The sequence below is a fragment of the Phragmites australis genome, chromosome 8 (assembly GCF_958298935.1).
Source record: "Phragmites australis chromosome 8, lpPhrAust1.1, whole genome shotgun sequence".
In the NCBI taxonomy this organism is placed as follows: domain Eukaryota; kingdom Viridiplantae; phylum Streptophyta; class Magnoliopsida; order Poales; family Poaceae; genus Phragmites; species Phragmites australis.
Window position 1 is genome coordinate 22161557 of NC_084928.1, and position 27256 is coordinate 22188812.

The 27256-nt window shown below is 44.9% G+C and overlaps 2 pseudogenes; one reads left to right on the plus strand and one right to left on the minus strand.

The window, feature by feature from the left end:
• The first annotated feature begins 7310 nt into the window (after positions 1 to 7310).
• Positions 7311 to 8369, plus strand: LOC133927661 (probable pre-mRNA-splicing factor ATP-dependent RNA helicase DEAH5; annotated as a pseudogene).
• Positions 8370 to 11358: 2989 nt separating this feature from the next.
• LOC133927662 (uncharacterized) overlaps positions 11359 to 27256 on the minus strand; it is a 65947-nt pseudogene continuing 50049 nt past the window's right edge.

A 27256-nucleotide genomic window follows, 5' to 3' on the forward strand; every position in this document is an offset into this window, starting at 1 on the left:
CGAGGGAGCACGCTGGAGGAGTAGGCCGGAGGGAGGGCGCGCGACAGTTGGCTCCTCCTGCTGCGAGGGCGCACGCCTTCCGAGGCCACCTCCTACTGCGACGGCATATGCGGAGGAGGCCAGTGAGGGCACGCGGCAGTGGGGCTGCCTCCTGCTGTGAGGTCGGAGGCAGAATAGGCTGAAGATGGCGATGACTCTGGCCGAACGCAGGAACGGAGAGGGAACAGAAATGGGGAATCCGGTGTTGGCGCTAGGAATGGCGAGACAAGAGGGCTAGCTACATTTGCCGAACCCCTCTAGCTGGATGACCAGTCCTACAGTGATGGTGAGCCATTTACCGATGCTATTGGATCCTTATTTTCTCAAAGTCAAACTAAATAAGACGATGGCTAACCATTTTGCCATGTTACTGGAGGTGCTCTAGCTCCCTCGTTCACTTCCCATCATCCCATACCCGAAACGCCTGTAGTGGACCTCATATTATCGTTGATGCCATGCTGACGTCGTCTGCGCACTGACATCATATGAAAGCTGATGTCATGCTGACGTCATATTAGTTTTTAGGCTATTTAATCTTCCAGAAATCCGTTCTAGCCCGTTTTAACTCCAAATTGAACCATTCTTTCACCAAAATTTGTATATAATTATATTATTTTTTATGACTAATTTATGAGTTTAATATTTTAATTAGATTTTATTGTGCTATTATTTAAATTTAGTTTAAATTTGTTTATTCTTTCGCGCTTATATCCCAACACTCCGACGAACATTACTACCTTGACTTTGAGTAGCAGCATGAGAAGCAAGGCAAGTTACACATCTTGACCATATTGTACCTACTTTTTTAGTATAATTTTGTTTTGAATCATGCATGCTTTATTTTTATGCATACACTTTAAATGTTATTTATCTAGTTAATACCTATTTTAATTTGAATTGTGCAAATTCCTTGTACACTCAGGCCAAATTTCACTAGTTAGTATACTAGGTATAGAGCCAATATTTCTATGATAGTCTAACAACTTTGCTCATCTTTTAATGAAAATAGAAATTAATTTTTACTCTTCACCCTATCACAACTTAATAATCCAAAGAAACGAAGAATATGTGTGCGCCGCATGAAATGTAATCTGAATTTCTTAATAAAAGCAATTGAAAACTTAACAAATGAATGAAATAATAAATGCCCTCAGGAAATCAGAAGAAACCTTGGTAGTCATATTGCTAGGGAAAATAGATAGTGGAAATATTAGCAACATACTGTTAAACAGCCAATAACTTTTGCTAAACGGACATATAGATGACGGGAATGCTCCACCACAATTTTTCTCATTAACATCCACAAAGCACCAAATCCCCTTTTAAGAAAAGGCAAGAGACCTGCCAAACCTGTAAATAAGAAAGGAGTTAAATATTTACAAAGTTGCTGCAAGACAAATCAAAGAGAGCCACTAACATTTTGTTGGCACAATTTTTTCAAAACACCTTAATATTCAAGCTTCAACCTGAAATCTCTCTTTTTTAATCTCCTCGGGTGTGCAGGGACCTAGGAGACACGCAAGCTTCAGCCTTGATGCTTTTGGCGCGCGGCAAGAAGCTTAGCAGATCAAATAAACTAGGGGATTAGCGCGCTATGCGTGCCCGTCCAATTTAAGTATGTAAAAGCATGTAGCTTATCTAAGCACTCGGTAAACCGTTTCACTTACGATTTGTTTTAAATTGATATAAATATATTAAAAATAATAAAATTGGAGGGCACATGGATAATTATGTTAGACAAAATTGATGGTAGATTATTTCAAATGTAATGAAGGTAAAATGGAGCTATACTTGACGTACTGCATCTATTTTAACATCATGCAGATACCAGTAATGCAATAAAAAGCTTACTTTAAAGTAGTGTTCTCTTTGCAATGCACAATGGAGAATAGCACGAATAGTTGACTATTTCTGCAATATGCACCAAATGTACCTGAAAAAGAAGACAAAATATTCAAAGTGATTGGAGAGAATATATTTTTAGTATAATAAAGAAAGTCAAAATTGATTTTGTCCAGTCTGACATGTTTCAGAGAAGAGCAGGGTGTATTACTTAGGAGCAATGAATTAAATTCCTTTAATTTTGCAATCGGCCTACTGACACTGAAATAGACCAAAAGAATAAAAGGGAACACCTTCGACATCTTGCGTATCATGATGCCAACCAACATAAGCATTATGAAATCAAAAGCTTACTTTAAAAGGAGTGTTTGGAGATGGCATGAATAGTTGACTATTTCTGACATCCACACCAAATGTACCTAAAAAAGGAGACAAAATATCTAAAGTGATTGGAGAGAACATATTTTTAGTATAAAGAAAGTCAAATTTGATTTTGTACAGTATGGCATGTTTAAGAGATGAGGAGGGTGTATTGCTTAGGAGCAAAATTCATAGAACACTGAACATGTGACCTACACTGTATGAATTCATATGAAAGTTAGAGAAGGAAATCAGTTTATAAGATATTACCGTAAATTATGCTTTTGCTGACCAACTATGGTATTTCATGTTTGATGGATTGATAGCCAACAGAGTGCACAGATCATTTTCCTGTAGCAGGGTTCACTGCAAATTTCTCCAAATCTTACAACTAATAAGATCCAAGAACTTCAGGTATAGATTATTGTTTTGCCTAAGCCAGTAGGAGATTATTACTTTGCCTAAGCCAGTAGGACATCACTTTGTGATTTTTTTTTTTTGTTTGGCTCTTTGCAACAACCGAAGGCCTGAAAAAATTGTAAAGGATAACCTATGTACCTATATCTTTGCTCACAAGAATAGCAGGACTAGAGACATGATGTATAAGATAGAGCCGTCTTATACCTGAGCATACTAATATCAGATGGGATGTTTTTAACGTCATCCCAGGAGGGGTGCAAAAGAGATCGAATATAGTATGTAAGGCTGCACAAAGAGAGATGATGAGGCATACTGCCAACTCCATCCTTATAGATAGATATACAGATGTACCCTCTCTAGTTCCAAAATATATAACTGTAAGGCGAGTTGAGCTTGTGGCAATGGTAATGAAATACTTATCACATCAGAATTCCACAACCAAAATAGCCACCTACCACTGTTAGAGGCTTAGATCTCGCTTCCAGAACCTAAACCTCCAGACTAAGATGCTGCACTAGATACAAACATCAAAGGGAAGATTCTGTAGAGCAAAAACAGCAAGTGCATGAACCAATCCAAGTTCAGATGGATCAGTTCTCCACCCCATGACAATGGCATCCGGGGGGAAGAGGACACCAATGGGAGAAGGAAGAGTGGCGCAGCTACGGTGCAAGCATACCTGGAGGTACATCCAGGCATGTTCAACCGTTGCCTGCAAAGTTAGGGAAGGAAGGGACGGCGACCCTTGGAACCACGAAGGCACGGGGTGGCATCCCAGCGCCCCAACACGCAACTGAGGTAGACAGGCAGCCACGCGTTGGCGCTGTGAAGCGCAGCGCAGCAATCGCGATCCCAGGTGCAAGGATGGGGCCAGCAACCCGAGGCACCGGCGACGGGATGAGGAGGCAGACGACCTTTCTTCGTGGACTCTGGCATCTGACCTCGACCCGCTCTGACCCCGAATTCGAGCAGGCCGAGACTGTCCCTGCCTTCTCTTTGCTCGGTGGTTCAACGAAGAAGACCATGAGGGAGCGCTGGGTGGGGGGATGCTGAGGCGGCCGTAGCGCATGGAGGAAGCCGTGGGGAGGAGGGGTCGATTTGGTGGCTCACGAAGGGTAGGGACGCGGGGACACCGTCGGCTGAGGGGTGAGGAGGAGGCAGACGGAGTGAGGGCGCGAGCGGAACATGAAAGAAGGGGGAAGCGACAATTTTTTGTTCCGAAGACTTTGCGGAGAGAAGACGCTCGATGTCTCTGAGCTTCACGCGTCACGGGAGCTGGAGCCGGAGCCGAGGCCCACCTGACAAAGACATGAAACTACAGTGTTTAGATGTCCTGAGTGCTCACCGATACTTAAACCTTAATATATGGTATATATACACAACCGTATGAGATTGTTCACGTGATGCTTTGGCAAAAATACGATTTTGTACAATATACGTGACCGTATTTACTGAAATGGACAACTGTTTTCTGTATTTACGAATTTAGCACATGTATTCGGCGCACAGTGTTCCGAAAATGAATTATCGGAGTACGGTGTACCAAAAAAGTTATTTTTGGCACACCGCTGTATTCGGCACACGGTGTGCCAAAAATGACCTGTATTCGGTACACCGTGTGCCGAATACAGGCAAACCGTATTTCGGCACATAGTGTGCCTAAAATCAAGTGTATTCGGCACATCGTGTGCCAAAATACATAGCCGAAATACATATTTTCTTCGTGCCGATTTGGCTCTTTATTTTATGTAAGCTATTTCATGTGATTTGGCTGTGTATTTTATGTAACCAAATTAAAAATTAGTTGCTAATGTAACTGTACATTTCAAAATGCATGAGTAAGAAAGCAATATTTAAGGTGGCAGATAGTCTTAACATTTAGGTATATTCGAACATACGCAACATTAACCCTTGTATCAGTGATCATCTTAAAATGGATACGGAAAGTGATGATGTAGATTAGCGAAATCGTCGAGGCATTGGTGGCATGAAATCGTCATCGTCATCGTCTGGAGGTATCACAGTTCGAGCAAGTGCTCTTGTATTGTTCGTTGAACCTTGTACTGTGTGGCTGGTGGAACGTCGAGGCATAGGTGGCATGAAATCGTCGTCATTGTCGTTTGGAGGTATCACGGTTCGAGCACGTGCTCTTGTATTGTTCGTTGAACCTTCTCCTGTGTGGCTGGTGGAACATCGAGGCATTGATGGCATGAAATCGTCATCGTCGTCTTGAAGTATCACGATTTGAGCACGTGCTCTTGTATTGTTCGTTGAACCTTCTCCTGTGTGGCTGGTGGAACGCCGAGGTATTGGTGGCATGAAATCGTCGTCGTCGTCGTCGTCTTGAGGTATCACGGTACTAGCACGTGCTCTTGTAGTGTTGGTTGAACCTTCTCCTGTGTGGCTGGTGGAACGCCAAGGCATTAGTGGCATGAAATTGTCATCAGCTCTTGTACCCCTTGGGTTCGCTGATCTTCGTCGTCTTCGACGCGAACCAGGTAGCACACCCCCGCCGAAGAGCATTTGCATTGCCAAGAGGTATGGGATTTCTTTGTTGATTAACTGTGCGTCTTTTGGGAAAGCCTAAAGCAGAAGAGGGGTATTCGAATCAATAGCAATAAGATAACTATGGTGATAAAATAGAAAATGACGAACCTGTATGTGGGATGCATACTGGTCGGACAACATCGCCATCTTTCTTTGCCTTATACAGAAACCCAGTAAAGAAGGATGGTCGGCTAGTTCGCAAACCTTGAGGTATATTCGGCGGCACTCATGTAAGAGGGCCCTAAGGTCGTCAGTTGTTACATGTAGAAGTGGAACAGTGAATGCAGAACATGCGGTCTTGTATTCAGTTTAGACACAGCTTGGATTAGATTGCTCTCTTTGAAAGGGATCATCCTTCCCTCCACGCACAACCTGCAAGCAGACAGTTAATACTATATCGATCGTTGTATGTGTCCATGGGAAGCCAGTACTAGAATTTCTAGTCATATAGGTATTGAGATTTCCCTGCAATTTTTTTGATCTGCACCAAAGCACGAATCACTGGTTATTTAATAAACATTAAACATGTATGAAATATCATAAATGATATATACAAATGCTTAATAAGTTATTGATAAATAAGTTATGTGTCCTAATTAGTTGAAAAAGATTATGTAAATTAAATGTAATTACTTGAACACTGAAGTGTATGGTATAGTACAAATGAGTAAATAATATAGTGAATAACACTTAGTACAGATGAGTACACAATATATTGCACTAGCTCATTAACGACGCCAACGCCGCAAGCAATCCCCAGGAGTGTAAGCGTCTGGCGGGTGTGTGGCCCTCATCCCAGCGGCTTGAGCTAGCCCCTGCCACGTGTGCCCTTAGTCCTCATCTTCGTCGTCATGATGTGTTTCAACTCTACCGAATGTGTATCCAGAACCGCTAACTCGGCCCTGTATATACCACGATGTAGGATCGTCATGCGGGAGTGTGCCTGCCGGTAGTATGTGCTCGGTTGGAGTCCGAAATGATGAAGTCCCAGCTCCTCGTGCTCGACTGCTCGTGCTCGCGCTAACCTGCTGCTCTGCTCGCTGTTGTGCTCGCAGCTGCTGCATTTGGAGAGAATGCAGCGCGCGCTGCCATTTATAGCAGCGCTACCCGCATGCAAACGAAGCCGGCCACCAGACATGCTATGCGGGAAGACAATTGAAAAAGCGAAAAGCAAAAGGAAAAAGGAAAAGTAAAAAAAAAAATGCGAAAAGAAAAAGAAAAAGTAAAGCGCGGCGCGACACGACATGATGCAAAAGCGTATTTCGGCACGCCGTGTGCCAAATACAGTTGGTATTCGGCACACCGTGTGCTGAAATGTCATTTTCGGCACACCGTGTGCCGAATACAGTGTATTTAGCACACGGTGTGCCGAAAATAACTTTTTCGATACATTTTAATCCGAAAATTCGTTTTCAGAACACCGTGCGCCGAATACATATGCTAAATTCGTAAATACAGAAAATAATTATCTATTTTAATAAATACAGTTACATATATTATACAAAATCGTATTTTTGCCTGATGCTTTTGGTGCAGGAGACTTCGCGGCTGGCTCTCTCGCGTCGCGCAGTAGCACGCGGCAGCAGGGAATCGCAGCACACAGCACAGAGACTGGTGTCCTGTTCGGCACAGGGCGAGCAGTCACGTCGGTGCCGCTGAACAGGCGTGAGCAGCAGCGGGATCCACGCGAAGAACTCTCGCAGCGACGCACAATAGATAGATCGGGAATAAGAAGAAAAAAAGCTATACTACCTTAAACCTAAATGAAAAAAATAGAAAAAAAAGAAATAACGATTCTGTTGGGTGCGTTTGTGAATCGGCTATTTTTATAGACTTATATGGAGGTTGGTATACGTCTACTTGTATTCAGTTCGATCTTTAAAAATAATAGCTGCCATATCGGTCCTGCCTACCAACTTTTACTAGCAACACATTTCTATTATTGACAGCATCCAGTTCCAATCACTTTTAGTGATTTTTCTATATGCCAGGCGAAAGTCGTCCATCCTGTCAGAAGTCAAACACGATTTTCTCTATATGATGTTACTCGATTGTACTGATAATACATGGGTCATTAATTATCAGTATATCTAATCATGCTGATGTCGCTGGTCATCACTCCAATCTCTCAGGTGTCAGCTAAGCAAAGAGCAGGGCGTGCTGGACGTACAGGACCATGCAAGTGTTACCGTCTGTACACTGAGAATGCCTATCGCAATGAAATGGCTCCCACAACAAATCCGGAAATCCAGAGGGTCAACTTGGGGTGGATGGCTCTTAATATGAAGGCAATGGGAATAAATGACCTATTGTCATTTGACTTCATGGACCCACCAGCATCTCAAGCACTCCTCTCAGCTATAGAACAATTGTACAGCCTTGGTGCTTTAGATGAAGAAGGTCTTCTTACCAAGCTAGGGAGAAAGATGGCTGAATTTCCACAAGAGCCACCACTATCAAAGATGCTCCTTGCTAGCGTGGACCTCAGATGCAGTGATGAAATACTGACTATCATTGTAATGATTCAAACTGGGAACATATTCTATCGGCCAAGAGAGACGCAAGCTCAAGCAGATCGGAAAAGATCAAACCTTTTCCAGCCAGAAGGCGATCATCTCACTCTACTGGCTGTGTATGAGGCATGGAAGGCAAAGGGATTTTCAGGACCATGGTGCTTCGAGAATTTTATCCAGGTAACCTCACTAAGGAGGGCACATGATGTGCGGAAACAACTTCTTGAGATTATGGATAAGTATAAGCTTGATGTTATCTCTGCTGGGAACGATTCCATGAGGATAGGGAAAGCCCTCACTGCTGGATTCTTCTTCCATGCTGCAAGGAAGGATCCCAATGGAGGATACCCACCACAGCAAGTGTATATCCACCCCAGCAGCGCCCTCTTTCACCGGCAACCACAGCAGCGCCCTCTTTCACCAGCAACCACAGTGGGTGATTTACCATGAAATTGTCATGACAACGAAAGAGTACATGAGGGAGGTCACAGCCATTGACCCGAGGTGGCTGGTAGAATTGGCGCCGAGGTTCTACAGGTCTGTGGACCTGACGAAGATGAGTAAGCGGAAGTGCCAAGAAAGGATCGAGCCTCTGTAGATAGACACAGCGAGCCAAACTCGTGGCGCCCCAGCAAGCGCCGCTGGTGATTTTGTCTTCCTTCTTGCAGCTCTTCGATGTAATTTTACTGTAAGTGTAGATGTTAACCTGGTCTGCTAATGCATATGCTCAGATGATTGCAATGCAGTGATAGGCAAGTAGCGCTCTGTATTTAGATAAGATTTTTCTAGTGGCATGATTGTATAGTTTATTTTGTTCCTTCCAACAGGATGTTAAATGATGTTGACCACCATGCGTTGCTGTGTTTCCTCTGCTGCATGTATACTGGGTGAATGTTTACATGGTTAACTCTTAACCTTGTTGAAACTGTGCGCTATCTCCTTTTTACTGTGTTGTGGCCCATCATATCTGGGTATTGTTGAGTCTATCGTAAATTATCAATCTGTGCAATAATATTGCTCATTGCTGGATAATGGTTTATTTTCAAAGGCTGAAGGATCTTCCTTGAAATAACAATGCATGCATGCCCTACCGGGGGAACGCTAGGGATAAGTCTGCGTTCGATCCAATGTGTGTGAAGTCTGACAGCTAGGATTTAAGGCTTGGTCAGTGGAGTTGTGCTCCCACGTCTCCTCCTCCATCCGAAACACGCTGAAGGGCATGGGACCTGAATTTGAGAGAGATCAATGTTTATGTGGTGTTTCAAAAAAAAAATCAATGTTTATGTGCCGATCACATGCCCAGCAGTTTAGGATCATACCATCTTGTATGAGCTTTGCTTTGGGAGGGGGGAATCCTCATTGCTAGTGGTGAACTTTTACTTCTATTTATGCACTCGAAATTAGAAATGCAAGTAGGAATTTAGTTTTGATTCAGCTCTACTTGCTGTGTGCACAAAAACTCAGTTCAGTATGACCGCCAACCAAGCCAACTTTCGCCCAAAACTTGCTTTAAACCTCAATCCAAAACGATATTTAATTGCTATTGGGAGAGTCCAAATTTGGCTTGGCAATGCCAACGTAGAAGAAACAATGGTTGTAGAGGCACAAACAAAAACAAAAACTTGAACACCTTACACAATTCATACGGAAATTTTTTACCCACAATCTCTTCGTGAACAATCTCCAGATAGTTCATTCCGCGATGCAGACTTCATACTTCTTGGAACAGACTAAGCTTCGATGATTTGCATAGTTGTGGCAACCTTTGCATTTGCCCCTTCTGTCTGTAACATCATAAGACAGCTACACACATATTGGTGTAATTTTCGTATCAGTTTGTTGCCAAAACGTTTTCCTTCATGCTTAAAAGTACCATCTCACATCAGCTACCATAAACAAAAGGTGCAACAATGAAGTGAAGAATTAGTGACCTAAAGAGAACGGGAAAAAATGCTTTAACTATCTGATCAGGTGTCCAATTCTACAAAAAAGAATGAACTCAGCCTTCCAGGCATTTCATGCTTTCCTCTACTATTGTGTTCTTCTTTCACTATATGCAGTTTGTAGCGAAAATTGTATTATTAGGCTATAATTATGATTTTGATGATTAATGATAATATAGTCAAAAGGGCTAACATGTTTATCAAGAATATATATTTAGGTCTCATGGATGCAATATATGAAGAAGCCACCAAAGTCAGGATAAAATTTATTTGAATTGGAGAAGTCCCAGGAAAAATGACTACAACAGAGGGTCCTGTGTTACCGAAGTTATATACACCAGAGCATTTTTCAAAAAGATGAAAAACTAAGTTGAAATAAGATTGTACTCACTGGAAGTTCCGATGCTCAAGAAATTGCACACAGCGGAGTGTTTTCACTCAGAAGAGGAAAATAAAAACTCACCAGATGGTCTGTTGACCAGACTACTACACATCGGATGCCTACATCGGAGCATCTAACAGAGCTGTGCAAATGAGGGAAGGAAATATTTTAACTCATCGGATGATCCCGTGATAAAGAAACCAACACACCATAATGTTTTCCAGGGAGATGTCAAAACAGATGAAGGTCAACACACCGAAAGGTTCAATGATCAGAAGGTCTACACATCGGACTAATTGCACAGAGAAGAAGTGGCTCGGCTTGACGAAAGACAACATGCCGGATAGTTTGGTGGCGGAAGTGAATGATATATCGGACAATCCGGTGTTCAGAATGTATTTAAGTGGGGTTCCAACGACTAGTTGTTGATGTTGTATTTACCGAATAGTCCGGTGCTTGTACTACTGTTATTATTGGATCATCCGGTGTTCACAGAAAATTGAGCTGTTAGTGCAACGATTAGTCCACAGGGTTGAGACTATAAATATTCATCCACTCATTTATTTGAAACTACTAGAGACCAGAAGAAGATCATACACACTTGAGAAGACATCTAAGTCACCAAAGTGCTAAAGTGATCATCCAAGGTGATTAAGCATAAGATTAGAGAGTGATTAGTGCTTATAGGTCTAGAGAAAGTGAGTGCTGTGTGTAGCTGCCTAGGGAGTGGATCAAGGAGTGATGCAACCTACCTTGTATCTTGTGGTACATCAGTATCTTAAAGTCTTAGTGACTCACCAGTAACTTGTTGACCCTCCGATTTGGTGTGGAGCGACGACAAGAAGATTATGCGGGGACACGAATGTCCTTGTCTTTGTGACTAAAGCTCCGAAGTGAAGACAACGTATAAGTGAACAGAAGAGATGTTAGTGATGAGATCTCACCTTGGTAGTTTGATGGTTCATTATGCTTGAGGCCTTGCTTTGGTAATTTTGTAGCTCAAGAGCCATGATCAGAAGAGACTTGACGACTGAGAGCATATTTTTTGTGGAGCTTCAACGTGGATTGGGAGTGTCTTGTGTGCCACTGATACCACAAGATAAAAATATCTTATACCGAGTTTATCTCACTACTTTATTGACATATCTGTATTTACATATTTGTAATTTAACTTGTTAGAGTAGATTATAATTCCCTTGAACAGTAGAGTAGACATACTAGATAAAACTAGAACATATTTAGTATAAATTGAGATAAATTTATCTTATAAAGTTTTTAGAGCTATTAGTTTCTAAATATCCTAATTTATCTATCATAAAACGTCACCGATCCCTACACAGTTCCTATTATATCTCTCTTTTCGAGTTATAGATCGTCCTAGGCGAACCCGTCGGGCAGTGAGAGCATCTAGCAAGATATCTAACGAGCACTCCGCTGGCTCAGCTTGTTTTTCAAACTCAAATGCACTGAGATCAGGCCGCATATGCAACTCCCAGAGGAGACCAGCTGCAGCTGCCGCAGTGCAGGTACGATCCCATGCTGGCTGAGGTCTGTTTTATGAAAATAGCATCCCTAGGTAAGCACTTCAAGGAAAAACGTAAATGTAGGAACAGATAAGAATAAATAAAGCTTTTAGCTCACCTTCGTCTATGCATCACTGAAGCACTCAGCTTAGATAGTGAGATACAAAGTATATCTTCCTCTCCCCAAATTGCAGTCCATCTCTCCTGTACAAAACATCAGATATCAGATCCCATTTAGCTGTCTGTATCTCACATGTGGCCATGCCTGCATGGAACTACAAAGTTCAAAACTCCTGAATTGGAAATTGGCAAAGTACCTTGCAACCCAATCATATTTTACAATGGTCCAATCGTAGTTTGATCTTAGATACTGTTTTTGATTAAGGATTTAGATCAATGTATATAGCTTCGTCTGATCTAATAAAGAATCAACTAAGAAATTTTGCAATCTATAGGTGTTTATGCAACCTGTAGGCACAGGTGACTAAAACTGCGTATGTTAAACAATTCTTTAGAATTGCTCATTACAGTTAAACCTACAAGACTACAACACAGCTAGAAAGAAATGAAAGTGGGTACCCAATGAGTAGTTTGGGTTAGTCCATGTCTCTCCACATAGCAGTTACGTGACAATGACATCTTTAGTTGAATTGAATAAGTTCTGGGTCGACCCAATAACCCCAAAAAAGTAAAACTTGCATCCCTATACCCAGCCCTTTAGGTATGAGATATATGCCATACTTTTGGTATGTCTAGTTCCAATGTTAGTGTATTGTATAGATAGTATCAGCATTCATTACTAAATCGTTATTTAAATAGTGTACATTCTTAAAAATAAAGTATTTTGGCATATAGACAAGGAACTACAACCACATCTTTGCCGGTGGTCGCAGATCAATGCTCGTTGTTTGGCGATTGGCTGGCTCAGTCACCGTGTACTTGTGTTAGTAAATGAAAAAACCTTCCTTTCATTTTCCATAACCTTACCGAGTCACCAACCAAAATGACAGTCCATCTGGTCAACCTCTAGGGTATTATTCTTCCTGACCGGTCTTTGAGAAAGTTGTAAAGTTAAGGAGTCTACCTAATCCAATAAATATTTTCCAAAGACTTATAGTTAGTAAGACAGGTGTCAGTACCAAATCCTTTATCAGTAATGGACTGCTAGTTAACACACTACTAAAACTGAGTAACCAACATGCTCACATCATGATTTGCCAGAGGAGCTCAGCGAATGGAAGCAGCAGGCAGGGATAGATAGAATTTGGTAGGGAAAAGTGCACTTCCAATTGAATTTCTCAGGAACAGGTACTTTGGAGTTTTGACAAATGTTTCAATAAACTACAAACCCATCAATTATGTTAAATGTGACGGAATTCGACATTTGGTACCCGCCTCTTCGTGTACTTGACATGTCAGACCCACCAGCCAGCAGAAAAAAATTGTGCCATTCTGTGTTTTCTGGCAGTCAACCTTCGAATGGAATGCATATGTCAAATGAGAAATGCATTTGAACGGTACCTTTAACCTTCTGTACAGTGCAGCAGAATTACTCCATGTACCATCAATCAAAACGAAGTTGAAAGGTTCATCCTGTGAACCCTGGACTGTACCAAAATGTTGAAACACTCAAAGGACTGAATCAGTATCAATACTTAACACAATGAATAAAAAGTGCTCATGAAAAAGTTCCAACATGGAACATAAATAAGAAGATAGCACTGTTTACCCTTGTATATCTTGTAATCAATTTGAAAACTAAATATTAGTGTGAAATAGTCAAATCACAGAATGCCTTCTTAAAGAATAGTATGATACATACCACCTCATGAAGGTCAGAAGTTAAGGTCAAACCATTAAATTCGAGGTCATTGACAGACTTGGGGATTGTATTCTTGTTTGGATACGGAAACGAGATTTTCACCTTTCCTGGAGGAACACCACGTCAGAATGGAAATATAAGATATTTAACAACGAAGATCATAGTGAAGCACATATTTCCCAGCTAAAGATAAAAAGATGAATAGACTTATTGAATGATTGATTAATGGAACAATCTATTACAAATCACAGAAAACTAAATTTAGTCCACTCAACTTCATTTGTACTGAGATCAGTTCGGAAATAAATGTGGCCTGCATTTGTTTGTGCGGAACATCAACTTGTACCATACGTCCATACCTAATCAATGCATCTCAAGATGCAATTCAACAACTAACAAGACCAGCTCAAGCACTCAATCATCAGTAGACCAATTCACGCTGATTAATATGTAAAGGGTGCAAACAGAAAAGGAAAACCAATGATGCACAGGACAATGCAAAGCAAAAAGATAAGGAAACCCTGGATTTCAGTGGGCATGGAAGCTTTCAAGCTCCTTTTCTCTTGAACATGCCAACCAACTATGTGAAAAAGGACTTAAAACAGGAACGCACTTATTTAAACTAAGACAGAATTCCAAATTAGCAGTCTACTTTGCACTTTCTTAAAAACTATGATATATACATGTTTCAGATCAACAATTGGAGCTCTCTGTAGCAGTATGCAGCATTGAAAGCAGTTAAACTAAAATATCAATATTTATATGTGCAATATGAATTATAAAGAAAAGTACACAACTAAACAATTGGGTATGGAATATATTGTTTTAGTCTTTTAGATGAGGACATATTGGTAGAATTGTGTCATTACTAATATGTACTTTGGAAATATGAAAGGAATTTAAGTGACTAAATGCTATGCGACAAAAGCAGCACAAAAGAAACCTCAAATCTATAATCTACACGTGCAATCGTGCATCATACTAAAATTGGGCAATGGCACATACAAAGGCCAGTGCAATTCCACAAAATGCATTACTAACAAGGCTCTGCTAATTTTTAGCTACAGAGTACAGACTTCCGAACTTAAAAAAAACTATTTTCTAGCTTCTAGCCTGCACCCTCTCTCATTCCCAATACAGCCAACACCATCAGAGTCATCAACATCAAATATCAAGTCCACCTTCCCACATCCATCGGAAGCCACATACAAGAACTACTCTTTTGTCTTTTCGCCCCCCTATGAAGGCTTTATAGCGCTTCAAGACCCACCAAATCGATCCGCTTAACCTTGAAATTTGACCTCTTTGCATTTATCTTCGAGGTAGACCTACTGCTATCTTGATAATGGCCACACTAGAAAAGTCATCAAGGCCACTAAATGGAACAGTGGTTATAGCATATGCCAGACTGTGGTAACCAAAATACTAGCATGGCTTGTATATTTCCATCATGCTTAGAAAAAAATTAAGCAACCCCAACATAAACGGCAAAATTGCAAGTCTAAAAGCATGGTTGTGTATCTGTTACCTAAGTAGGGTTGAAGCATACCAGATGAGCTTAGTTGACAAAGAATGCTTGCTGGCCTGACGAATTCTACAACTCTACAAAGGACCATAGCCCTGTGAAGCTAATCTTGACTACTAACATAGAAAATGACTAAATCAAGGTCTAGCAAGCTCTTGAAATATGTAGAAATAGCTAACTTAGGTGTCACTCTTTCCGTTAGCCTAAGACCGATTCTGCTGTAACCTCCCTAGTCTCTAGCGCACGTCAGCTAGCACTATGGCTTTCAGTCACTCAATGGGCTGCTGTAACACTTGTATAAATATCTGATGAGATGATCAATACATATTCATTCCATCTCAATCCTCCTTCATGGTATCAGTTTCCCTCTGATCCTACACTTCCGCTGCTCCACTTTTCTCTGTGTCATTCGGTTTTCAAGAGAACAAATCAGATGCATTCCACATGTATACCAGGATCAAGTTTTCATATATACAGTGACTTCATAAGTGATAACATAACAGTATTTTTAAATAATGACAATATTCATTACAAAAGGACCCGCAGGTATTAAAGAAAACACTACGATAACTTCCAACGATAGCAGATCTTCCATCCATCCATAGGTGTTGTTCGGGGGAGCGCTAGCCTACGACATGGTCTTCAGGTCGACATCTTCTCTCGCCTAGAACTCAGCTCCATCGGCCGGGATGTCCTCGAAATCTTTGCCTTCTGAGCAGCAATAAGGGGTTGGAAAAAGGCGAGCGTGACTACATGGAGTACTCAGCAAGTATGGAAAAATGTGACATGAAGGCTTAAGACAAGAAAAAGCTGAACTCAGTTTTACTGCACCTATGCCAATCTAAACTAGGACTCAAAAGACATAGCAAACCTATTTACTATGTGTGACGACACCATCATTAAAGGGATAGCTCATCGGATTCCATCCGACTACCAGACTCACCAGATATCCTATATCCGGCTACCAACTCATCGGGGTTCCATCACCTGACTACCCAAAACCATCCATCCAAGATCCCCACTAATTATGAAGAAGTCCAAGCCTGCTTTTGACCGTGAGCACAGATGATCGATCGGTTTTATACTCTGCAGAGTTTGCACACTTTACCCACGAGTCGTGATTCCCGTTTTGCTTCACACTTCCGGGCTATAGAGCAGGGGTCTCACTACAAGGCCTTTACAAAGCGCCTCCAAATTCATATGGACCCACTAAGGTTTCATTGCTAACCGGGATTCCATCCACTGCAGAGGCCCCCTCTTGTGCCACTCAACTATCCACTGGTGCGTACAGAATAAGAAGGACACCTAATTAATTAGCCAGGTTGTACCCATATAAGCCTCGTGGTTGCGCTGTTATGCCGGGTTACAGGCTTCACAAACTGGTCCTTAGGATCTACAGCAGATACTTGCACATCACTCAATGCGCACACAACAGCCATACCATTCAAACCAACCTGCCTAGATCCCTATGATTAAAGTTGCTGCAAAAATTACCCAAACAGGTTCATGTTGCATAGAATCATTATTCAGATTATATTGAACCCACTTGACTTGACAGCACAACTAGGCATGTCTACCCTTGACACTCAAACTATAATACAGGTGACAAGGACAATAGGGAAAGTACTAGTAAAACCCTAAACATGGGATTCATATAAACAAGCATGCATCTAGAAAAATGAAAGCTACACTTTCCTACAATGGGATCAAAGTGATCAAGGACACTTGCCTTCAATCGCGGGTTGTTCAAATTCCTTGAACGTCTGGTCCTGCAAGTTCACACATTGCTCGTCTCCTATAGCAATTGCGCACACCAGAAATAAACAAACATAAACATCTAAGAACAGTATACAAAATAGTAGCAATGCACTATAAAAAGATTACTAATGGATAGTACTCGCTGCTACGATCACGGTAGCGCAAGAATGGCCTAAAACGGAGCTCGTATAAAAAAGTTGTGAGGGTTTTAAGTTATAGGGGCTTTTCTAAAAAAGAACAAGGGCTAATTTGTAAAAACAGAAAGTTCCAGGGCTTATTTGTAAAATTTAGGGACCTATTTGTAATTTTACACAAGTTCAGGGGCTTGAAAGTTAAATAACAGTGTTGATAGGGGCATAATTGTGAACATAGTAAAGTCTAAGGGCCTAAATGAATATTTACCTAATTTCAGGGATTAAAGGGTTTATTTTTGTGCTGAAAAACCTATTTATTGTATCACACTGACATCATCCTGCTGACCGGGCTCGGGTGGCTAAGGTGGCGGCTTACGCGGCTGCTGACTCAGCTCAGAAGCTGACGTGGCACCTATAGGGCTGTTGACAGGGACGGTGGATCGGCGCTGTGGACTGAGTCAATTGGTCCATGGTAGACCGAAGGGGTATGGGTTTGGCCAATCTAATCTGGGTCATCGGTGGAAGATCCAATGGCTCATGGCGGTTGGGGAGGGATGGGCAGCGGTAGAGGCTGGCGAACGGCGGCGCCACCGTGGGTTTCGCCGGAGCATCGCTGGTGACGCTCGAACAAGGGTTACAGGCTACCAAACTTGACAAGAAATAGCGCAATCGAAAGAGATGATGATGAGGAGTCTTACCGAGGGCTGGCGGGGTCTCGGCGGCGGTCGGCAATAGAGGGAAGTGGCAGCGGCAGTCGATGCTTGACAGAAACATGTCTACGGCAACGGAGCTACGGAATTGACGGTTGGGGAAGCTCCCACGGGGCTCTGCAGTGCTAGAGAGACAGTTAGGCCGACCTCAGAAAGTGACGGGGAAAGCCAGCGACGGTGAAAGGTGGTGAAGCTTACCGGAGCTTGGTGGGAGGACGGCTTGCGGCGATCGAAAGACATCGAGGAGTGGTGGGGGAAGGCTTCTCGCGCTCCTATGAAGCTGGTGGCACGCTCAGATACGACGGGGAGGGCTCGAGCACGGTGGATGGCGTGCGGCGGAGTTCTGTGGTGGCAACGGCAGGGCGAGGCGGCGGAGATGTGGTTTCTTGGGCGAGGAGTGCGGGATGGGAGCGCGGCATGCTGCAGGCGCATCTTATAGTGCAGCAGGGAGTACGGGCTATTGCGGAGTCGTGGGCGCAAAATCGAGGGCGTGAGCAGGAGAAATTGGCCAAGCGGCGCACAACGGTTGCGGGAGGAAGGGGAAGGGACTGACGGGTGGGTCCAGGGTGTCGGTGAGAGGACGAGAGAGAGCGGGCTGTGCTTCCAGAGCGGGAGAGGTGGGCCGGGCCGGCAAAAAATGGGCGTCACAAACCTACCCTCTTAGGATGAATCTCCTCCTCGAGATTCAGAAAGATCAGGAAAGGGATTGGGAAACTCTGCTTTTAGATCATCTTCTCTCACCCAGGTGGCTTCCGCTTCTGAGTGATGCTTCCACTGCACCTTGCACATACAGATCCTTTTATTCTGGGTAACACGTTCTGATATTTCAAGAATCCTAACAGGGTATTCCGAATAAGAAAGACCCCCCTGAACATTCAGCTCCTCCATTAGCAGCTGCTCTTCTGAAACTCTTAGATATTTCTTCAATTGCGAGATATGAAACACATCATGCACACCGGAGAGCTGGGATGGTAATTCCAGTTGATAAGCCACTTCTCCTCTCCTTTCCAGTATCTAGAACGGTCCAATGTATCGGGGTGCCAGTTTACCATTGACTTTAAATCTGCGAAGACCTCTGATCGGGGATAGTTTGAGATACACGAAGTCTTCGACTTCAAAGGTCATCTCCCGACGTTGATTGTCCGCATAACTCTTCTGCCTTGACTGCGTGGTTCGCAGGTTGTTCCAAATTTCCTGCACTTGCCTTTCTGCTTCCCTTAAGACTTCTGGGCCAAACACTTGGCTTTCTTCGGTCTGATTCCAGAATAGTGGGGTTCTGTACTTCCTTCCATATAGTGCTTCAAAAGGTGTTATCTTTAAACTTGCTTGGTAACTGTTGTTATGAGAATTCAGCATAGGGGAGATTCTTATCCCAACTCTTGTCGTTCTTTAAAACACATGCTCTCAACATATCTTCTAGAATCTGGTTGGTCCTTTCCGTCTGTCCATAAATCTGAGGGTGATAAGCTGAGCTAAAGTTCAACATGGTATCCATGGACTCATGTAGTCACTGCCAAAAACGTGATGTAAACTGGGTACCTCAGTCAGCTACTATCCTCTTGGGTACTCCATGAAGACACACAATCCTAGACATGTACAACTCTGCGAGCCTTTGTCCCTTATATGTCTCCTTGACTGGCATGAAGTGAGCTACCTTTATTAGCTGATCTACTACAACCCATATAGAATCATACCCGGACTGTGTTTGAAGTAATCCCATTATAAAATCCATGCCGATTTCTTCCCATTTTCACTTAGGTACTTTCAATGGTTGAAGCAACCCGGATGGTCTTTGGTGTTCGGCCTTAACTCGCTGGCATGTGTCACATAGAGCCACATATTCTACTACTTCACATTTCATTCCGTACCACCAATATTGATCCTTGAGATCCTGGGACATCTTGGTGCTTCTTGGGTGAATAGAGTAGGCTGAGTCATGGGCTTCTCTTAAAATTGACTCCTAAATGGACTTAATATTTGGAACACATATTCTTTTCTTATACCACACCACTCCTTGCTCATCTACCGTGAATCCTGGAATCTTGTCCTTCCTAATGAGTTGTTTGATCTCTAGAATCTTCTCATCTTCTTGTTGGCCCTTTTGTATATCGTGCTCCAAGGTAGAATCCACTTCCATTACAAGTGCATCTGCACTGGACACAATGCCCAAATTAAGCTTCTCAAACTCTTTACATAATTTAGGTTGTCTTTCTTGTATAGTCATCATACTGACGTAGGCCTTTCTGCTCACAGCATCTTCCACTACATATGCTATTCCTGGATGGTAGTTGATTCCCAAATTAAAATCCTTGATGAGTTCTAGCCATCTACGCTGCCTAAGATTGAGATTGGGTTGAGTGAAGATGTACTTCAGACTTTTGTGATCTGAGAAGATCTCGCATCTTTGCCCTATCAGATAATATCTCCAAATCTTGAGTGCATGAACTACTGCTGCTAGTTCCAAGTAATGAGTAGGGTAGTTCTCCTCGTGCTTCCTTACTTGCCTTGAAGCATAGGCTATCACGTGGCCTTCTTGCATTAGCACACATCCCAAACCTTAGCGCGAGGCATCACAGTACACCGAGAACAGCTTCTGTGGGTCAGGCATGATTAGCACTGGGGTAGTGGTTAATCTCTTCATTAATTCATTAAAGTTGGCCTCACGAGCGAGAGTCCACTTAAATTCCTTTCCTTTCTCTGGTAACTCCGTTATTGGCTTGGCGATCCTGGAGAAGCCTTTTATAAAGCGACTATAATATCCTGCTAAACCCAGAAAACTCTGAATCTCTGAACCAATCTGCAGTGGCTTCCAATTTGGGACCTCCTTCACTTTGCTGGGGTCAATGGATACTCCTCCTGCTGAGATGATATGACCTAGAAAGGAGACTTCCTTCAACCAAAACTCACACTTGCTCATCTTGGCATACAACTAATTTTCCTTAAGTTTCTGCAAGACCATCCTCAAATGCTCCTCATGCTCTTCCTTGTCCTTTGAGAAGACCAGGATATCATCGATGAACACAACCGCAAACTTGTCTAGATAATCCATAAAAACCTTGTTCATGAGGTATATGAAGTATGTTGGGGCGTTGGTCAATCCAAAAGACATCACCGTAAACTCATACAAACCATATCGGGTGACAAAAGTGGTCTTGGGAATGTCCGATGCTCAAATCTTCAGCTGATGGTAACCTGACCGCAGATCAACCTTGGAAAAGACGCATGCTCCTTTTAGCTGATCAAACAGATCTTCAATGCGAGGCAAGGGGTACTTGTTTTAATGGTCACCTCATTAAGTGCACGATAATCGATGCACAATCTTTGAGTTTCATCTTTCTTTGGCACAAAGATAACCGGGGCTCCCCAGTGTGAGGTCCTGGGATGAATAAACTCCTTGTCTAATAGCTCTTGGATTTGCTCCTTGAGCTCAGCCAACTAATTGGCATCCATTCGGTACGGTCTCTTATATATAGGAGAAGTGGCAGGTACTAATTCAATAACAAACTCAATATCTCGGTCTGGTGGCATACCTGACAATTCTTCGGGGAAGACATCCGGAAACTCGCTGACTACTCCGACTTCCTCTACTGCCTTGGCCTGGTTAAGCTTGATATTCCCTCCTAATTCTGCTGTGGCCTTGAACTCCACCTTGGTGCCACATGTATGTGTCAACTGAACTGTCTTGGTGGCGCATCCTATCACTCCATCGAATTTAGGCAACCGATCCATTCCCAGAATGATATCTATCCCTTTAGATTCCAAGACAATAAGGTTTGCAGGGAATTCTACCCCTTCTATAGCAAGGCTTATCTTAGGGCATACATGCCTCGATTCTATTTCTTTGTCTGGAGAACTAACTACCAATCAATTTTTCGTTATGGCTATCAATAGATTATGCTTTTCTACGAACTTAGTTGAAATAAAGGAACATGTTGCTCTGGAATTGAATAAAACTGTAGCGGGGTGAGAGTTGGTGGGAAACATACCAAGTACCACATCTGGGACATCTTGGGCATCCTCTACTGCGACGTGGTTGACTCGCCAACTTATGAAGTTTTGACGAGGCTGCTGCTATGGCTGACATCCTGGGCGATTCTACTGCTCGTTGTTGGTCTAACCCTGCTGCTTCTTGGGACACTTATTGGCAAGGTGCCCAAAGTTCCCACATCTGAAGCATGGACCAATGGAACTGGTTCTCTGGCCAGTGCGACCCTGTTGCTCCTGGTTCTAGTTCACTAGGCATGAGGCTTGGTAGTTGGAGCGCTGTTGCTGTTGGAACTGCTGCCTTAACGGACTGAAGATTCCTGAAGCCTGGTTGGGTGCCCTCTGTTGCTGGATCTGACCTACTTGGTGGTACACCTATCCTATGGGAGGAGGGTTGAAGTGGGGACGGGTGTTGCTGCCTGAGGACTGACCCTACATCATTCGCTTATGCTCTTCTCCTATATCTGCTTCTTCTTCTCTAGAATGAAGGCTCTGTCAACAAGCTTCTGGAAGCTTGAGTATTCATTGGCTGAGAGGGAGTACTGAAGTCTAGGGTTCAAACCTTCCAAGAAATAATCTTGTTTCTTTTCATCTGTGTCCACATCTCCGGGGGCATAGCGGGATAGCTGCGTGAATTTGGTAAGGTATTCACGCATTGACATGGGACCTTGCTCTAATTCAAGAAACTTTCTCTGTTTCAGTTTCACTTCCCCTGCTAGCACGTGGTGCGTACGGAAACTGTCCTTCAATTCTCTCCAAGTAATTTCTTGGGGGTCATCATGGGCGACAGTGTAAGCTACCCACCAATCTGAAGCTGGTCCTACAAGCTGGTGAGAAGCGAAGAGGACCCTTTCTCTGCTGGTGTATTGAGAAATCTGCAGCTTGCTTTCATTTGTCTTGAGCCAATCGTCAACATCTATTCGCTCGACTTCCTGTGCAAAAGTAGGTGGCTTAGTGCTTAGGAAGTCCTTCAGCTTGTTCTACGGCTGCATTTGCGGTGGCGGTGGCGGTGTCGGATAAACTGGGGGTGCCTGTTGAAGTCTTGCCACAGCCTGCACCAATCCTTGTAGAATCTGAGTCTGCATGGACATCATCTGCATTGGGTCCACAAGGTTTCTGATGGTTCGCCTGTTCCAGGAGAGAAACGTGTCCTAGTTGTCATCCTGGGGGTGAGCATTGGGGTTACCGCCTTCAGCGTTGTTGCTGTTGGCGCCAGCATTATTCGCATTCCTCGAGTTCACCATCTGACGGTTGCAAGAACATGAGATTGGGGTACGAGAATAGGGCAAGGACAGATGAAGCATAATGAAGAACTCATAAACTAATTTATATAAATTGAAGATGGATACAACTGCGAAAGACAAACTTCCATATCGCATCAACACACACAAAGCAATCCTAACACCCAGTTCACAGCATAAAAAAACAAGCAAGATCATTACATCATGAAACAAACGACTCTAAACGACACTAAGCTACTACTGGGAAAAACTGCTAGTTTAGGAACTATCGCCACCCTCTGAAAGGTCTTGTGGTGCAACTCGCAGAGCGTTTTCAAGGCGGAGCTTCTTGCGGGAGGGAGAGCGGGGTAACTCTAGCTCGGGCCTCTCCTCTAGTTCCTCCTCTGAGTCGTCAGTCATCATTGCCTGGAGGGTACGAATCCTCTCCTTTGCCTCGGTGAGCCTCAGTTGCATGTCGTGTAACTCGTCAAGGGCTCCGTCTAGCTCCTGAGTTAAGGCGTCGGTGAGGCGAACCTGCCCCACCAGTCTGGCATCACCCTCCCTGTTGGTGGGGGTAAAGGTGACCTCCAAGCTACAACTCGCACGCTGTGGATAGAAGTTGTACGGCATAGTCTGAAGGGTGACGTGGTACTCTGCGCAGAGGACTGAAAGTGCCTAGCGAGCTGCATCACCGATCCCAGCTGCGAAGGTCTCTCTCGGGGCGACGGCCGAGTGGGTCCTGCACACCTTGCTTCCGTCGTCATCCGGGTTCTTCTCGAAGATGGTTACCTCCACCATCCAGGTGTAGCCGTGGGTGCTGAGTGGTGTCCTGATCCCCTTGTAGATCGGGGCCTCCTGATAGCCCTGACCCTTGAGAATCATCTAGAGCTTGCGAGGTAACTCCCCCGCCTGAAATCCAGAAGAATGAAACTCCGCGGGTGGCAAAAACGCCCAAGTAGCCTCTGTGGGAGCTCTAGCTGGAACAAAGTCTCCAACCTGCTTGCGGGGCGTCTGCTTCGTGTGGGCCATCTATATTTTAAAAGAGAGGGAGGAGTCAGTAACCATTTTTAAAGAGATTTTATAAACAATAACAATAGAAAGGAGAACAGAAACGACACTGGCCGAGTAAAAGATTTTAAGAAACTAGTTTTTAACAAAGATATGTCCTTAATAATAACCATTTCTAGCTAGGCTTGCGTCCTACGGTCAACATGGCTCTGATACCACCTCTGACACACCCAGTTTTCAAGAGAACAAACCAGATGCATTCTATATGTATACCAGGATCAAGTTTCCATACATGCAGTGACTTCATAAGTGATAACATAACAGTATCATTAAATAACGATAATATTCATTACAAAAGGACCTGCATGTCTTAAAGAAAATACTACGATAACTTTCAACGATAGCAGGTCTTCCATCCATCCATAGGTGTTGTCCGGGGGAGCGCTGGCCTACGACATGGTCTTCAGGTCGACATCTTCTCTCGCCTAGAACTCAGCTCCATCGGCCAGGATGTCCTCGAAATCTTTGCCTTCCGAGCAGCAATAAGGGGTTGGGAGAAGACAAGTGTGAGTACATGGAGTACTCAGAAAGTGTGGAAAAACATGACATGGAAGCTTAAAACAAGGAAAAGCTAGACTCAGGTTTACTGCACCTATGCCAATCTAAACTAGAACTCAAAAGACATAGCAAACCTATTTTCTATGTGTGACTACACCATCATTAAAGGGACAGCTCATCGGATTCCATCTGACTACCAGACTCACCAGATATCCCTTATCCGGCTACCAACTCATCGGGGTTCCACCACCCGACTACCCAAAACCATCCATCCAAGATCCCCACTAATTATCAAGAAGTTCAAGCCTGCTCTTGACCGTGAGCATGGCTGATCGATCAGATTATACTCTCCAGAGTTTGCACACTTTATCCACGAGTCGTGATTAATGTTTTGCATCACACTTCCGGGGTGTAGAGCCGGGGTCTCACTACAAGGCTGTCAGAGGGTGAACTCCTCAAGCGGGGATCCGGAGGGACCCCCTTTGAGATTCGGCTGGGGGGATGATTTCGAACCCGCTTCGTAGGTGAAATAAATAGGAGTAAATGAGATGCAGGTGGGGTGGAATGATCGAATGCAGGAGGAAGTAAATGCTCAGGGGATTTTTAGACAGGTTCGGGCCGCTCTGAGCGTAACACCCTACTCCTGTGTGTATGCTATAAATGCTTTGAGGATGTCTCTCTGAGGATCTGCTGTGTTACAAGAATGTTTGTCTAAGTCTAGAGCTTCATGCTTCTGTCGTCATCGACCGGAGTTCGTTCGATGTGCTATGTTCGACTCTGTCCTCTCTCTCTATGTCTCGGTGTTCTAAAAACCCGTCTTGTGTGTTGTGTGTTCCCCTTTTCTCCGGGGAGCCCGCCCCGCTCATATATCTGTCGGGGCGGTAGGGTGCCCAAAAAGTATGGCGCAAGTTCCAAGGCACCATAAATGGAAAGTAACCATCATGGGCTGCTGCACGAGGTGATGGGGAGGGTTAAAAACGCGCCCCCGTCCGGTCTTGTTCATCATCATTCTGCTTTTCGGCGAGTGCTGCGGGGCGGGCCCACCGGGCAGCCACCGTGCAGCCCCGCGTGCCCGCCCGGTCAGAGCTGGCCTGACACAGCAGGGTGGCAGGCGGTGTGCCTCGACTCCTGTGATGTTATCCTGAGGCGCACCGGATGATGCGTGATGGGACCCGTGCATTAAATATCCCCACGCCTCCCTGCCAGACCGTGGCAGGGATTGACAGCAGGCGTGGGGGGAGTGGTTGAAAATGACAGGCCACGTGCCCTTTGAAATGCAGCATTGGGCCTCTCACCAGTTGACACCTCACCGCTGAGCCCTGGTGGGGACCACCGGTGAAGGACTTCTTAGGCCCTCGGGGAACTGTGAGTGCTCGGGGGCCACTGTTCACAGCCCCGAGCACTCTCTCCCGGATATGCCCTCTCTTGGTCCTCAGGGAACCGGGTGCTCGGAGACCGCTGTTCACGGCCCTGAGCACTCTCTCCCGGAACTTGACTGCTCGGGTCCTCGGGGAACTCGGGTGCTCGGGGGCCACTATTCACGGCCCCGAGCACTCTCTCCCGGAATTGACTTTTCTTGTCATTGGGGAACTCGGGTGCTCGGGGGCCACTGTTCATAACCCCGAGCACCCTCTCCCGGAACTCGGCCTTCTCAGGTCATCGGGGAACTCGGGTACTCAGGGACCACTGTTCATAGCCCCGAGCACCCTCTCCCAGAACTTGGTCTTCGCGGATCATCAGGGAACTCGGGTACTCGGGGACCACTGTTCATGGCCCCGAGCGCCCTCTCACGGATCTTAGTCTTCTCAGTCCTCAGGGAGATAACCCCCGAGGGAGGGCGCCACGTGGTACTCTGCTGTTCTGGCCTCGGGACTCGGGGACCCCTGGTTCCCATGTCACCGACAGCAGCCCCCGGGCCCATTGGTAGGCGATGGCCCAGAGACTGCGAATGGGACCCTCGTCTTCATCGAGGCCGATCCCAGCACCGATGCCACGTGGCCTATTCTCGGGCGCTGGTCTTTCTGGCCCAGGCTTTTGGTACGGCCCAGCAGGGAACCGAGTGGACGCATGTCCTTCTGACTTCCGAGGCGCGTGATAACAAGGCAGGAGGCGCGCGTGGCAACCGTGCGGATCGAGGATAGTGCGCCTGGCAACCGCATGGATCGAGGGAGATTCGCCTGGTGCCTGCACCGATCGAGGGAATGCGCCTCGCCAAATGCGCCGCGGAAAGTGCCGTTTGAAATCCCTAGGACATAAAAAGGAGAGGGGAGCGAACCGTTGCCCCTTATGCCATTCTTGCGATCATTGCCTGCGCTTTCTTCTTCCTTGCGCTCAGGAGCTCTCGCCCTTCTTTCGGCCCGCAACGCATCCTTTCCCCCATCCCTTCCAGCACACTCCCCACCCCCGGAACATGCCGAGGGCAGGAAGCAGCCGCCGAGACAAGTTGGGCTCTGACAGCGTGCTGCCGAAGTCGCGCATCATAAATGAGGAGGGGATGGAGAAAGTCCGCAAGCTCATGGTGCCTGCCAGCCAGCGGGAGGCATCGTTGGTGTCGCCAGCGAGCTTTCCACCTTCCCCGGATCGGCCGAAGCGGATCGTCATTTTCGTTTCCTTCGTCGCCGCTAGGCTGCTGCCGCCCTTCTCCACCTTCTTCCTCCAGGTGCTGGACACCTTTGGCATCCAGCTCGTCCACCTGAGTCCGAACTCGGTGGTGATCCTGGCCATCTTCGCGCACTTCTGCGAGATGTTCGTGGGAGTGCCACCGTCGGTGGCCCTGTTGGCATTTCTTCGTCCTGCGACCGGCCGGGAAGAAGAGGGGATCCTCCGGCGTGGACGTCACCGGCTGCTGCAACTTCCGGCTCCGGGACGGGCTCAGCGAGCTCTACATTCCGTAAGTGCTACGGAGCAAATGGGAGGACTGGCGCCAAGACTGGGTCTACATCGACGTCAGCCCCCATGACCGCCTCAC